We start from the raw sequence: 15,091 nt of genomic DNA, 5'->3' as shown, positions 1-15,091 counted from the left end.
AGGGTGAGCCCCCTACCAGAATCTCTCCTCCCCCCAGTGCATCCTGCCTGCCGGCAGGCCTTGCCAATCATCACCTCCCCCTCCCTCTCAGCGCCTGCTGTGGATCAAATGTTTTGCCCATGGTGTCATGAGGCACTGGTGGGGGAGAAGAGAGGAACGAGGCTGCAGCACGCTCAGGGGAGGGGGCGGAATTGGGTGGGGAAGAGAAGGCGCAAGGGCAGAAGAGGTGGGAAGAGGCAGGCGGGGGTGGAGCTTTGGGGGAGGGGTGGAGTGGGGTGGGGCCTGGGCAGAGGTGGGGGGCAGGGGAGCACCCCCTGGCAGATTAGAAACTCGGCGCCTATATCCTGGGCCCAGCACCCACCTAGATCCTGACCATGTCTATCTAATGCCTTCTCAGACTTCCTCTATTTCTAATTCCTTGTAGTCTGGTACGTATCACCATACATGATATCTTTTTGGGTTCATTCTTGACACGTGTCCAAACCATCTGTTATCTTTCTTGAATCTTCTGTAATAGCATTATTTCTTGCCCAACTTGTTTTCTTAGTTCTTCATTTTTTTTATTTTCTGCAGTCTTGAATCTCTCGGTATTCCTCAGGAAACAGTTCATTTCTGCAATCAAAATCTTTTGTTTGTTGGCTTTCCTCACACCCCAGCATTCCCATCCCTACAACAATATCATCATGACAAGTATCTTCTGTGCTGATTTTTGCTTTTATAAAATTATCTTTAGCCTTCCAGATCTTGCAGAGTTTTCCAAATATAGTAGCAGCTAGTCCGGTCCTTCTTTTTTATGTCATCGTCATGATTTCCATTCTTCAATACTAGTCCTCCATGGTACACTTGTTCTCATTCTTTGTCTCTGAGTTTGAGCTTAGATCTTTGTTTTGTCTCCAGTTGCCATAATTTTTGTCTTCTCCATTCTGATCTTCAATCTAAATGTTCTGCTTTCCAAGTCTACTGGAGGTGGGGGGATGTACTGGGTGAGCTCTAGGGACACAAAATGAGTGATTTTCTTGTAATTGGTCTTGGCAACTCACTCAACTCTCACTGATAACTCCAAGTAACTGTGTGCACTGCTCTGCCTCACTCTTGGACCTTGCCTCAGCTGGCATGTTAAACCTACTGAGGGTTGTTAGTGGCAATAAACGCTAGTGAAAAGGCACATCTGGCTCTCCAAATGCACAAAGTCTCCTATGCCAAAGCTGGCAAAACAACTTTCAAAGTATAACATTGGTGGAAATGGTGCTCGAGCAAGCTTGTTGAACACTTGAAGAATATTGGACAATAGAAACTGAATGAAGAATGGAAAGAGAAATATGCTGGCTCAGTACTTACCCGGACAAACAAGGGCCTCATTCACTACTCAAAAACCAAGTGGGGTGAAAAGGGATAAAATCATAATAAACACAAATACAACACTCACAAGGGGATTATGTGATGAACTAGAAGGATAAGACTCACTGCCACAAGGTTTTTGTTTATTTGTTTGTTTTGTTTTTTTTGCAGTGTAGTCGTACCCTTAGCGACTTAGGCTCCTAAAGGCTTTTGAAAATTTTACAAATGTAGATGTATCCTAAGCCATTTTGAAAAATTGAACTTAAGCTCCTAAGTCACTTAAGTCTTTTTGAAAATTGGATCCTATATTCTGTTTAACTGTCGATGAGTCTTCCTCATGCTCTGAGAAAGTTCTGGAGCATAGAGATGCTTTATAAATGTAATGTATTATTTTATTATTTACTTCATCAATATAAGAGATGTCAATTGTGCTGTATTTAGAACATGGTGAACCTTTTAGTTGAAATGATCATAGACCTGAATTTTTAACAAGGAATAGAGTTGCTAGTTGCTATGATACAAAATCATTGAAATATTCAGAGCATTAGAATTCCTGTTGGTCATGTAAAAAAAAAGCAATTTTATGGATATTAAATGTTTGAACGGTATTTGAAAAAAAAAACCCTCTCTCTCTGTATATAATATAAAAAACCCTATTCTTGTTTCCATATCAAATGCTTGAAAAACTTATTACACTCTGTTAGAGCTTGGCAGCTTATTTATAGTATACATTGGTAGTGGAAAATTCATGTGTAAATAAAGCAAGTGAAGCTCTCTACATAATATAAACAAATCACAAAAATGTTGCAAGAAAATGCTTCTCGATACCTAGTTATACATACATTTGGATTTGCAAATGAAGAGCTGACTAATAGTGAAGTAAATGCAAAATAATGAATTCTTGTAGTTGGCTTCTTCACATACATTTGAGCAAGTATATGTTACATACACGCTCTCCATGATAAGACGATTCTTTTGTACAATCTTGGAGTGAAAGATTTAAGTCAAAAAATCAAAGCAAAGTGTTGCTTCTTGGACTGAAAAGGTAAATTGTTACATCACTGGGAAAAGTCCCCAAAGTATGCCAGAGAGAGAATCTTGATGTGTGAGGCTGTTACTATTTATAACTTCTATTACAATAGCATCCAAGGCCCCATTGTGCGAGGCACTGTATATAAGCGTGGTTAGAGGCAGTTCCTTTCCTAAAGATGATCAGATATTTTTCTTTAAGATTTACTTATGAGGGAACTCTGCATCAAAAAAATTAAAAATTCTGTGCCAGAAAACAAAAATTTTATGTACAATATTTTAAAATTCTGCCAATTTTATTTGTCAATAGATAAATATGGAGTTTCCAGAATGGAAGTGGGAAGCATAGATCAACCTGCATCCCCAAACCCCACCAGGACAGGGACTTGGTGAGTGAGGCTTCGCCCAACCTTGACACAGCGCAATGGCCTGGCCTGCCCCAGAAACACCCTGGGGCCCTGCCTCTCCACTCCAGGTGCACGTGGTGTGGGCAGTCAGGTTCAGCCCAGCACGATCCAGTGTAGAGGGGCTTAGTGTGGGGGGATCCAGATGCGGGGTGAGAGGGTTCTATGTGCGGCAGTCTGGGTGTGGGTAGGATCTGGATGCGCAGGGGCTTGTTGGGGTTCCAGTTACAGGGCCAATGGGACTCTGCAGGGGGTCCAGATGAAGATGTTTGGGGCTGGAGGGGGGCTCGGTGCGGGGGATGGGGCTCGGTGGGGGGCTGAGTGTGGGGAAATGGCCTGGGGGTTGTCTTGTGCTGGGAATGTGGGGCTTGGTAGGTTGGGGGTCCAGGTGCAGCTGGTTGTGGCTCAGTGGAGTGGGGGTCTGGGTGCAGGGGAGGTGGGGCTCATCGAGGTGGGGTTTGATGAACCTACTTAACAGGGGAGCTGCTGCCAAGAGGATGATGGATGATGGGCTCCTGCTCCCCCACCAATTCCCCTATCCCCTTCTCTTCCCCATACTTTCCCCCTTCCTCTTCCCTCTGTTCCCTGCCCCTATCTCCCTCCCCTTATGCCAAAATCCCCCTCTCCCTGCCCTATCACATCCTTCTTCCTTCCCCCCACCTCTTCCCCCTACCTTATCTCCCTTCCCCTTGCCCCACTGTGGGCACTCACTGTGGTACAGAAAACAAGGCACCCAGCACACACAAACGGAAAAGATGACCAGCACTAAAACCTAGGAGGTGGTGTCCAGCTGCAGAGTCAGCAAACTAGAGCTGCCAGGCAGCTCTGCACTTGTAGAAATGGTGTGTGTGTGTCTGTGTGTGTGGGAGGGCAGTGGCACATGACTTCACATCCCCACCCCCCCAGCCTTGCCTCTGATTGGGGGGGCAATGTCCCCACAACTATGCTCATAAGCTTTCCCTACCCCACCGTCTGCACTAATATATCTCTCCCCTGGCTGCTTCAGGCTCCAAAACCGAGGCACCTGCACTGCTGGAGGGGTGCATGACCGCTCTTATGGCTTTCCCTTTCTTCCCTGTCACTTTCTGCGGGGAAGGAAAAAAATCTGCAGAGGGATATGAATTCTGTGTGTGTGCAGTGGTGCAGAATTCCACCAGGAATAAAGACACTGCATGTCTTTTAGATTCATAGATTCATAGATACTAAGGTCAGAAGGGACCATTCTGATCATCTAGTCCGACCTCCTGCACAGCGCAGGCCACAGAACGTCACCCACCCACTCCTATGAAAAACCTCACCCATGTCTGAGCTATTGAAGTCCTTAAATCATGGTTCAAAACTTCAAGGAGCAGAGAAGCCTCCCTCCAGTCAACCATGCCCCATGCTAAAGAGGAAGGCAAAAAAACCTCCAGGGCCTCTCCAATCTGCCCTGGAGGAAAATTCCTTCCCGACCCCAAATATGGCAATCAGCTAAACCCTGAGCACATGGGCAAGATTCAGCAGCCAGATACCCAGGAAAGAATTTTCTATAGTAAATCAGATCCCATCCATCTAATATCCCATCTCAGGGGATTTGGCCTATTTACCCTGAATATTTAAAGATCAATTACTTACCAAAATCCCATTATCCCATCATACCATCTCCTCCATAAACTTATCGAGTAGAATCTTAAAACCAGATAGATCTTTTGCCCCCACTGCTTCCCTTGGAAGGTTATTCCAAAACTTCACTCCTCTGATGGTTAAAAACCTTCGTCTGATTTCAAGTCTAAACTTCCTGGTGGCCAGTTTATACCCATTTGTTCTTGTGTCCACATTGGTGCTGAGCTTAAATAATTCCTTTCCCTCTCCTATATTTATCCCTCTGATATATTTATAGAGAGCAATCATATCTCCCCTTAACCTTCTTTTAGTTAGACTAAACAAGCCAAGCTCCTTAAGTCTCCTTTCATAAGACAAGTTTTCCATTCCTCGGATCATCCTAGTAGCCCTTCTCTGTACCTGAACCAGTTTGAATTCATCCTTTTTAAACATGGGAGACCAGAACTGCACACAGTATTCTAGGTGAGGTTTCACCAGTGCCTTGTATAACGGTACTAAAACCTCCTTATCCCTACTGGAAATGCCTCTCCTGATGCATCCCAAAACCGCATTAGCTTTTTTCACAGCCATATCACATTGGCAGCTCATAGTCATCCTATGATCAACCAATACTCCAAGGTCCTTCTCCTCTTAATTAGTTAGATTAATTGTTAATTAGTCCTTAACTAATTTCTCCTTCAAAATTTTTTCCAGGACCTTGCATACTACAGATGTCAAACTAACTGGCCTGTAGTTACCCGGATCACTTTTTATTCCTTTCTTAAAAATAGGAACTATATTAGCAATTCTCCAATCATTCGGTACTATTCCTGAGTTTACAGATGCATTAAAAGTTCTTGCTAATGGGCTTGCAATTTCAGGTGCCAATTCCTTTAATATTTTAAAATGAGATACTTTAGCTCATAGAAGTTATGCGTTTGATGCAGAAATCATTTGGTGAAATTCTACAGTGTGTATTATGCAGGAGGTCAGACTACATAATTATAATGGTCCCCTCTGATTTTAAAATCTTTGATTCTATGAGTGTTTGTCTAAATAGACAAGAAAGACACAGGATAAAGGCAGTATTCTTATTAACAATCCCATTTTACAGAGGGGAAAACTGAGGCACCAGTAAATTAAGGGACAAGAGGTCTGTGGCACAGTTGGGAATTGAACACAGAGCTCCTGAGCCCCAGTCCCATTGCCTGACTATCTTTCCTCTGGCTACTGACCCCTTCTTCCTCCTGGGAATAGGGGTGAAAATCAGTGAAAGGTGTTACATCCAGTCCTCCGTGGCTGATAGGATGGTAACCACAGAGCGAGATGTATTGAAGGGGGAAGAAAAAAATAATTGGGGAAATTAGTGAAGAAATTATATTGTATCGTATCATATCATATATATATATATATATATATATATATATATATATATTTCACCAGGAATGCAAATTATATTGTATCGTATCATATCATATATACTTCATCAGGAATGCAAAGGTCTTCCCTTTGCCTCAGGGAAAAAAAAGTTAAAATGGTTTCTCATAGTCCATTTGCACTGGTAAAGTTGCCTAGAGGTAATAGTGCTCCTTAGGAAGCCCCGCTGAGTGAGACATGAATATTGCTCACTTGATCCAAGATATGATCGTATTCAGCTGCTAGCTGTGTTACAAATAAATATGTTTATAGTTGTTCTGAAGCAGTCAGGTCCCACTGGCTGTCTTTAATCCATGCTCTTCAGCTCTCAAAAACACAAATCCTGGGGGCCCATACAATAGAAAAGAGTCTCTGAGTGTGTCTCTACACTGCACATTTCTTATGGTGGCATATAGACCAACATGGGTATAAATAGCCGTGTATATGGTGAGGCACTGCTTAGGCAAGCTGAGTAAAGATATGCCAGAACCTACATGGCTGTCTAAATGCCCTACTCCTGGGAGAATTCTATGCTACTGTGTGTGTGCATAATTAATGAGCCACACACATTTTTAATTTTTTGCATAGAAAAAAGCTTCTGCTGAAATGTTGCTGCATTTCCTCCTTTGCCCATCAGAAGTCACTGTGACACAAGAACAGCCGCAGCTTCCAGCAGACACTAACTTCTGCAGTTCTGCGTTTTGCCCACCAGAGGTCACTGTGGCCATAGAACACAGCAGCAGCTCCCAGGCAGCAAGGGAAGAGAAAAAGCATGCCTTCTTTATAGCACCTGTTTGGCCAGGTCCAGAGACAGACAGTGTAGGGCTGCTGCGGGGGGTCAGACAGGGGCTCATAAGGCCTAGTGGAGGAGGACAGACTGGGGCAGGGGCTGAATGGGAGTGGAGGCACAGGGCTACAGGGGGAAGGGAGGGAGGTGCAGGGCCACATGGTGATGGGGTGCAGAGCTATATAGGGACAGGAGAGTGGCTGAGTGGGGGCACAGAGACACATGGGGATGGGATGCAAGGGGAGGGGTGCAGGGCTACATGGGGATGGGAGGGAGTGAATGTCTGAGTGGGGGTGGAGGGACATATGTGGACTGGGGATACAAGTACACATGGGGACAGAGGCAGATGTGCCTGACTGGATGGGAGAGGCTAGGGGTCAGCCAGGGTCTGCATGGGGGAAGCTCCCTAACAATCCCTCCAGCCTCCCCCAAAAAACATGTTCCATACTTTTCCCACCCACACCCATCAACCCTCCAAGTTCACACCTAGGATCCTTCCCAGCAATTTACTTCCCTCTCTCTCAGCTCCTCCATTACCCCTGACTCCCCCAAGCCTTTGGCCTGCTTCTGAAGGATGCAGGAAATACGGTTCTGTATTGTAGTTTAAATGAATTATTACTCAGTTCTGTGTTAATATGCCTAGTAAGGAATCTATTTGTCAAAAAACATTTTCTGAATCTTTATTGTTGTCTATATTGTTACAGACAGGTATTTTGAAATAAATGACCAAATACAATTGAAACCAGTGTGATTATATTGTGTTATGTTGACAAATAAAATATGCAGAATTTTGAAGAATTTTAAAATATTATGCGCAGAATTTTTAATTTTTTGGTGCAAAATTCCCCCAGAAGTAAAAGTGCCTCCCCTATCTAGACAGCTATTTTTAGCAGTGTAGTGTCCCACTGCTGGACCCTTTTCCTGCTGCAGTGAAAAACTGTGGCAGGAGTGGAGGCAGTGGAGGAAAGACTCTGGCAGCTCCCCACTGCCGGAGCCTTTCCCCGCTGTCTGCCCCTTGCCAGAACTTTTCACTCCTGCATGTAGCTACCACAGTGTGGATGCAGCCTGCTTTTCACTGCAGTCTCTTGCTACACATATCCTCCACAACCTCATCAGTGGTGTGCAGTGTAGACATATCCTGAGAGAACACAACAAATTCTTAATCTTAAAAACCTGTAAAGATTTATATCTAGCTTTAATATGTATAAAATTGTATCTGAGAGCCCCCCCTCCAATGCTGATGATAAACATATTTGAATACACAATGCTTGTATACCCTGTTGGTTTTGACTGAGGTGAAAACACATTCTGAAGCCATGAGGTGGGATTTGTTAGTACAAAAGAAAAGAACAGTTATGTATTTTACCAGGAAAACGTGGTTGTTAGTATATGAAGGATCTTAGTGGAATTCTTACCTTTTAATTGGGCTCATGATACCAAAGCCCTGTAAACCATGTATGTAACTGCCAAGTGAGGAGGCTTTGTGGGAATTATAGGAAGAAAGCTGAGTGTTTTTAGCGCTACTACACTATGAATCAGTCTCTCCCAGAAACTTCAGTGTACTGAATTCTTGTAGCTTGTCCCTGAAAATTTAGGATGTAAAGTATTTAGATATTCTGGAAAAATGTAAACTGTCTAATGCACTTGTATTTACAGAAGACGGGTCTCAGATTGTGATGTGTTAGTGTAGCTTAGCCCCAGAGTATCTCCACTGCCATGAGTAGAGATACTTTGGATTTATACTGCAGTGCCAGAGATTAACTGGCCCAACACCTTAAGAAGTATTACAGTAAAATCTGAAACTTCTCAAACCTGAGAGCAAGTTAGCTCTGTTAGTATGATGTCCTGAATCTAAATCGGGACTCAATAAAATGACATTTAAGGGACGCTTCCCTTGAAAGTTTGGAATTCTTAAAGATAGCTGGGAAAAGCAACTGGGGGGTCTAGGGTCTTATTCATTTTCTTGTACTGGATCTTGGCCTTGGGTCTTGGTCACACATGCCCAGTCCTTGCATTTTTAAATTTACAAACTTTAATCATAATGTGTGTGTGTGTGGCCTGTGATTCCTCCTATCTAGTGTTTACATGAAATCTCTTCTCTGATCGTTCTCTTTCATCTGTTTTTCAAATATTTTCACATCTTGTCCAGATACTTAATCCTTAGTAATGGTGGTTGATTTTTTTATTTTTTGTAAATTCCCTGATGAATTTTACTCTTTTTGATTTTTACATATTTATTAATGATGTGTAACTTTTATAAGCACAAAAACCAGCCTATATGGTCTTTCAAAGTGTTCATTTTTGACCATTCAAACAAGAGACTAATTTACGCTTTGTTCAAGAACACTTGCCTGTGGTCAGTAAAACTGTTGCCAACTCAAGTCCCTTGCTGAGGGCTCGTCTATGTGGATCAGTAATGTGGGCTATCAGGATGTGATTTCTAAAGCACCTTGCTAATGCAAACTAAAAGTTCCCTAATATGCTTTAATGTACTGCTATATGAAACAGCAACATGTTAGTGCACTTTAGAAATCACATTCCACAGTCTGAATTATTGCTCCACGTAGACAATCCCTGAGTATCAGCACTTGTTTCTATTGCGGGGAGAGATGGAAATTTCCCTCTGGTTGAATTCAGTCTCTATTTACCCAGTTCTTTAAAGGATCTACTGCAATAATGGGGCTATTTGCATCAGCTCTGGAAGTGACTGACAGGCCCCACCAGAGATATGTGAAGTGCCCCCAACAAAGGTATCTTCCCCACTGTGGTCAAGTGGGCTTCACACAAAAGTTAGCATAGGCTTTGTTAATCTTTCAGCACATTGACCGCTGGTGGCAGGCGTGATAATATGTTTTCCTCCTAGACCCATAGGGGATCCTGTGTGTGGGACAGCGTCTGGGGAACGGTGCAGCAAAGGTGCAAACTCCTTGTGTGTGGGTGGTAGAGGCACACTGCCCTAGGTGGCTTTTCTTTGTGAGAGATTTCATAGTAGCAGCCGTGTTAGTCTGTATTCGCAAAAAGAAAAGGAGTACTTGTGGCACCTTAGAGACTAACAAATTTATTAGAGCATAAGCTTTCGTGAGCAAATGCATCCGATGAAGTCAGCTGTAGCTCACGAAAGCTTATGCTCTAATAAATTTGTTAGTCTCTAAGGTGCCACAAGTACTCCTTTTCTTTGTGAGAGAGAAATTGTCCCCTCTTAGTAGGTGGCTTAAAAATCTCTCTTCAGACCATGTCAAGTCATGTGCGAACGTAACACTTTTCAGTGACTATGACAAATTACTGCAGGGAACAACAATTTTTTTCTTTTACTACAAATATGATAATTTACAATACCCTTTACCAGGAACTTTTTGCTTTACCAGGACCTGTTCTAATTTTTTGATAGTACCTCAGCGTGCAGATGAAATGAACTGAAAATATTCACTTCTCTTGGTTTTTACAGGCTTAATGAATTTTTTTGTCCCCATATTATTTTGTGCTAGCTCTAGGACTAGAAGAATTTACAAGTAGTAAATTGTCTCCCTGTCACTGAATTTTCTTAAACCTTTTCAGGGTATTTCATAAAATGTGATTGCAGTTCTTATCTTCTACCTTTAATAGTGCTTCCAAAACAAAAAACAGGAGAAAGCTCTTGTTATCCCCAAATAATCCAACCCTCTGTCAGCATCCTTCCAAAATAACCTACACAGATTTTCACCAGTTTCTGTTAGCCTGAGAACATTATGGCTCTGATGCAAGTCTATGCTCTGGAACTTTGTGCTGCTCCACCAGTGCAAAGTGGCCGCACACCAAACTGAGCTAGTTTCCAGAGGACACTTCCACTGTAGGAGGACCTTGGATTGGTAAAAAACCCTCATAACAGGTTCTACACTACTCACCATTGCTAGTTTAGGGACTATATTTGAGGTTCCTTTACAATCCTGCAATCTCTCGCTTTTGTAAGAGGCCTTTTGGAGTACAGCTTGCTCTGATCTATATCAGGAAGACCAGCCTGATGTAGAGTAGCTCTGGAACAGGGCAGCACAAAGGTCATATTTTTGTCCACAATTTCCAATTGCAGCCAAGGATTTGCTCAACATCAGACAGTTTTTAGAGGAAATGTTAGCAATAAGGACAAAAATGTTGGAAAGGACTAGTAGTTCATTTACTCTTCTTTGTTCCAGTCTCTTACACAGACCAGAGTTTAGGATCATTTCCATGACTGTGTAAATACAGGATCTCAAGTGCTCTTTCCATATCCCTTTTTAAAAAGAAACTCGGAAATAAATGTGAAGTCCTATACTCTTCCTCCCTGCAGGTACATACCCTCCTACTTCATGGTTCTGCAGCAAGCCCAGGGAGGGAGATTTGAGGGAGTCCCTTGTTTAACTATTTGGGAGCACATCACTGATACATCACTGAAAATATTAAATAGTTTGGGAATATTAATTCTTTAAAATGATTAGCAATTACTTGACAGTCTCTTCAGTATTGTCAGTGCTCAGAGACTAAGGGTGACCAAAAGGTAAGATAGCAGCAATGCCACTAGTGAAACGAGCTCATTAAGTCCCATACTGATTTGACCAATGCAAGATTGGCTGTTTGAGGTTCAGAAACCTTCCTCTGATCCAAGAGCTGAGACTCCAAACAGACTCCAAACAGTCCATCAATTTAGAGACTTCTAGCAAAGGGAAGAAAGAGGAGGAAACAGAACACTGAGTACTGTATTTTAAATACTAAAGAGGGGGAGAGTCCACAGACAAATTATAATAAAAATAAGAAGACTTCTACTCAGAAACTTTGAAAAGATTATTGGACTCAAACAAATATCATACTATATATCCTGAGGCTAAAACCAAGGCTTATCATTTGTAATACTTACATTCCAAAGATAACCCAAGACACTCTTTAAAATAGCTGTTGCCAGCTAAACACGTAAACAGGGATTGCTTGTCTGTTTTAGTTATAAAGACAAGAGCAGTTGCTTACATAACAGTATTTTTTTTCTACTAGCTCCCAAAGTTAATTGTAAGTATGTCCCTTTATAATAAATACAATAATTAACACTTAAGTTTTAAGAACTGCTTTATGGAGACTGTAACTGAAGCATTCCAGACTTGAAAGGAACAGAACAACTGCAAATTATTCTAGTTGTGAATGTTTATGGTATTAATTGAGAATAAGGGTTTGGAGCCCTTTACAAGCCTGAAAAGAAATCTATCTATGTATTTTTTAGGATTTTAGAATCTATATCCTTCCCCAAAATTGTTTATCACATATGATTTTTTTTATTGTAAGGTTGCTTATGAGTGTGTGGCTGCTGTCACTTTTTTTTCTTAAAGAACATTGAAGCAGTTTGTTGCTTAGAAAACTATACAAAGAATTATGTGGGCACTAAACTGCTCTTACAAAAATAAATTGGTAAATGTCTGCATCCTGAGCCTTGAGAGCTTGCTTTTAAAATTTAACTTGTATTTGTAACAGCCAAATAGGATCTAACACCATTAGCTTTCTGCGATCTGTTCTTTAGGTCTAGCTAGCTACAATGCATTCCACTTATACAAAGGTTTTGGCACCTTCTGCTCCCAGTAACTACAATGGGACTTGTGGGTGCTCAGCAATTCTGAAAATCAAGCCAACAAGTTTTTCACTTTCTGATGTCTTCTGATGTCTTAGGGCTTGTCTTCACTACCAGGGAGATCAACACTGCTGTAATCAATGCAGCAGGTGTCGATTTAACAGGTCTACTAAAGACTGCTAAATCGATGGCAGAGCGCTCTCTAGTTGACCCCGGTCCTCCAGCTCCCTGAGAACAGAAAGGTAAATCGACCGGAGAGCGTCTCCCATAGACGCAGCACAGTAAAGACACTGGGGTAAGTCGACCTAAGCTAAGTTGACCCCAGCTACGTTATTCACATAGCTGAAGTAGCATAACTTAGGTTGACTTACCCTGGTAGTGAAGACAAGCCCATAGAATTCTTACTTTCTTGCAAATTAGTATTTTCAACAATGAATATTTTCAGCATATTTTCCAGGCATCTTGGGTCAGATCCCTTTTCCATACAAGGGGCGTCTTTGAAGGAGGCAGCTTCTAGTCAACTGCTCTACCACATCTCCTCTATTACAGGGGAAAAGAATAAATGAACATTGTCCCAGAATATAGGGAGTCTAGTAGCAGAATTTGGATCCTTTGTTCCATGGTTAACATTCTGGCTCTGTCTGTTTCCATTTCTCCATCTCTTTATCTCAATGTGTGGTCCTTTCTTAGTCACCCTCCTTTAAATCTCTTCCCCAACAGCTCAGGAACATGGATTGAGGATCCTTGGGGAAATTTTTAATGCAACATTTAGCACATTTAGTGAGTAATGTAGAACACCGCCTTCTTCCAATGGTGCAGTGAAACAATTTCCTTGACTCTTGTACCTCAACAAACTAATGGAAATTATTTACACTAAGACTATAGGAGGCTTCTCAATTTAAAGAATGCAAAATTCAATTGTGTAGTGCATGTTTCTTCCCAGGAAAGTATGGTAAGAAGGGACTGAGAAGAAGAAGATATTTTAGTGTCTGTGCATATTAAACTCTAGGCCTCATTTAGCAAAAGTTGCATAATGTGATAAAACTTTAAGATGTTCAGTGATGTAGAAAGTGTTTTGGGGAGATGGGGCAGTGTTCTCAAGCCTTTTTCTCTTCTGAGAGTAAGTGTTTCAGTTCTCACAGATTGGGTTGCTCCTCTTGCTCTACAGAGATGATTCATAGAAATTATTTGTGAATAACTGTTAGTAAATCTGAGACAACCATAAGTGGTTTTCAGAAATTTATGACTTACAGACAGATTTTTAAAGATATTTAGGTGTCTAAAGATGCAGATAGGTGCCTAGTGGAATTTTCAAAAGCTTGCCTTTCTGCAGCTTTAGGAACCTAAATACATTTAAAAATCTGGCATTTGGTGTCTATATTTGTCAAATAAATTGACATACAATGGAGGAACTGGCTGAGGTTCTGGCCCTTGGAATAATGTGGATGTGCAGGCAGAAGATAAGGGCTCCTGTGTTCTTTGACTGACCACTCTGCCCTGCTTTTGTCTCTGCATAGCAAAAGGAGCAGTCCAGTTGTTTGCCAGATTTATTATCTTGTAGAGAAGAAGTGAACACTCAAGCCAAACTTCTCCTTTCTTTTGTTTTATCATTTACAGTGGTTTTGTCCTTTCCAGTAACTATGATCACAGATAATTTAAAGGGTAAAAATCACCTTTTCATCTGCTCCTTGAAATTTATCAACTGCAAAAGTAGGCCTCGGGTTTTGAATCTTTAAATTAACTAGATCTTGCATTAAATCGTACCAGTGTTTGCACACACCTTTAGAAAGGAGCCTCTGCATCATAATGTTCCTGAACACAGTGGTCCTTAATTTTTTTAAAAAAATCTTTGGTGTGTTGTTAGGGCTTTCTACCTGCCTTTGGATGTCAACATTTTTGGGAATTATTTTTACAGACTTTCACTCACCTTGGGCCTCATTTTGATCTCACAATCATGAGTCACTTCACTGAAGTCAGTGGAGTTAGAGCAGTATTTAATTGATATAAGTGAGAGATGATTCCGGCCCCTTACATTTCTTGATCTTTCATAGTGATGTATATTTGTATATGTAATCATCGTAGTTACAGATATTTCTAATAGACTAAGGTGTCAACCTAAACTTTTAGGTTATTCTACCTAAAATTTAAAATCTGGATGATTCTTTTTCTTGGTATATATCCAGCTGTTTCAAGGACCCTTATGTGTCTCTACTTTTCCCTTGACTTAGGATAATCCCCTGCCTCACACAGACTGTCCAAAGTTCAGGTTCACCATGCAACTTCTGTCATGCTGTATCTCTGCAGCTCTTTGATGTTCCTGTGCTCTTCAAATTTCATCTGAAAACAAATCACTTCTCTTTTGTCTGTGCTTCTGCATTCTCTTTCCTTTTTATACTATGAATTATATGAATTTTATATTATGAATTATTTAACCTTGTAATTGTACTATTTAACTTTGTAAAATTCTTTGGGATAAATCTTTAATGAAAAATGTTAAAGGGTGGGGAGCTTTATTGTATTGTAAATGTAACAAACTCCATGCAATGAATTTAGTATCCTGCTAATCTCCTTTGCTACTTTTGGCCTAGGATGTTGAAACTCAGATGTGCTTCTGCTCTGTTGGTTACTTTGGTTCATTGCAGGCATGGGAAATTGGGTGAGGTTTTTGTAAGTACTTGATCTGAAAAGAAACTCCATGGCAATAGATCTGAAGCATCTCACAAAGGACACAGGGCCAGATCTCAGTCATTCATGTACAACCCAGGTTGCCAGGGCAACAACAGGAAACTGTCAGAGAACCCACAAATTCAGTGGGTTACTGAAACCCTCTAATAGCCACTTCAGGTTTCAGCAACCTCATCCAACTAGTAAAAACAAAGTACATTCTGCAATGTTTCACATATGTTTCATGCCACTAACGTGTGTGTGTGTGTTTGTGTGTAATGGATGTTGAAAATCTTTAGAGTTTGGGGCTGA

Source organism: Dermochelys coriacea, chromosome 11 (assembly GCF_009764565.3).
Source record: "Dermochelys coriacea isolate rDerCor1 chromosome 11, rDerCor1.pri.v4, whole genome shotgun sequence".
Taxonomy (NCBI): Eukaryota; Metazoa; Chordata; order Testudines; family Dermochelyidae; genus Dermochelys; species Dermochelys coriacea.
Note: the sequence above shows the minus strand (reverse complement) of the source record.